Below are 1,276 nucleotides of genomic sequence, written 5' to 3'. Positions count from 1 at the left end.
ATATATATATATATATATATATATAGGTGAGAAAGTTGGTATGTGAAAGCACGTGGTTGGATGTATAAAAGATAATAAGAGTGAAAAAACTACAGAAGGCTTGTGTTACATGGTTAAAGTATATATTTAAATTATGTCAGAAAAATGTTAGAAAAATATTAGAAAAATGTTATAAAATCTTTTTGGTATATAAACATTGTATTTTGAGAAATGTTGTCTTTTCGAATTTCTCTACTTCATTGTATCGTGTTCGTTCCAGTCTATAGCACCGAATATTATGGCTGAGAAAGGATGGTGGTGGTGTATGGATAGGAATAGGCTTTGTTAGAGGCAATGAAAAATGCACGTGTCTCTGGAATACTTAGCCACTAACGAACTCATTTAACATGCTGGTGGTTTACGTGATCAAGCAATACGTCGAATTCGACGGTGAGTGCACAGATGTTTTATAAAGAGCTCTCCTACGAAGTCCCATACCGTATAGTAAAGGAAATGTTTAAGGATATGAAGAAACAAAACTTTAAAAAGACAAAAATGATTGAAAATTTTTCCATAACTGTGGTAAGAAATTTGCTTCTCATCCACATGGTTTGGGTTCAATCCCACAGCTTGGTATCTTTAGTGCCTTCAGCTATAGCCCCAGGTTGACCAAAGCCTTTTAAGTGGATTTGGTAGACGATGCATGTGTGTGTGTGTGTGTGTGTAAGTGTGCGTATTTTGTATATATATATATATAAAATATGTATGTATCTTTCTCTCTCTCACTCTCTCTCTCTCTCTCTCTCTCTCTCTCTAATCTGTGTTTGGTGTGTGTGTATCCATGTATGTATACATATTTATAGAATATGTATGTATATCTATCTGTCTATTTATCACTCTTTCTCTCACTCTATGTATGTATGTATGTATGTATGTGTATGTATGTATTATGTATTTATCTATATATAAATATGTGTGTGTGTGTGTGTGTGTGTGTGTGTGTGCGTGCGTGTGTGCAACCTAGTGCTGTGGTAAAAAGAACGATAGAATAAGCAACGGGCTTAAAAACAAGTAATGTGGTCGATTTATTCGAATTAACCTTTGGAGGCGGTGCCCCATCATGACCGCAATCCAAGTAATAGATAAGCGTAATTTTACATATATGAATCAAGAATAGTAAGAAATGAAATACCCCAGCCACAACAAAAAGTACAAAACAAAAAAAAGAAATATACCTCATGTATTCATTTAGTTATAGGAGTTTGAAGGACAGCTATTCGAAAACTCCGCTTGGGAT

The 1,276-nt window shown here is 34.3% G+C and overlaps 1 protein-coding gene across 3 annotated transcripts in view; it reads right to left on the bottom strand.

Moving 5' to 3' along the window:
• Positions 1-1,276, bottom strand: part of LOC106884214 (uncharacterized) — a 58,683-nt gene that overhangs the window by 51,945 nt on the left and 5,462 nt on the right. Inside the window, exon 1 of one of the 3 annotated variants that reach the window (XM_014935464.1) lies at positions 1,215-1,276. The exons of the other annotated variants lie outside the window; for them this stretch is intronic. The gene's annotated coding sequence lies outside the window, so the exon portion shown is untranslated. The remainder of the gene's footprint in view (positions 1-1,214) is intronic. 3 annotated transcript variants of the gene reach the window in all.

This window comes from Octopus bimaculoides, chromosome 9 (assembly GCF_001194135.2).
Source record: "Octopus bimaculoides isolate UCB-OBI-ISO-001 chromosome 9, ASM119413v2, whole genome shotgun sequence".
In the NCBI taxonomy this organism is placed as follows: domain Eukaryota; kingdom Metazoa; phylum Mollusca; class Cephalopoda; order Octopoda; family Octopodidae; genus Octopus; species Octopus bimaculoides.
The sequence above is the reverse complement of the archived record's forward strand: the minus strand, read 5'-3'. Positions and strand labels throughout refer to the sequence as shown.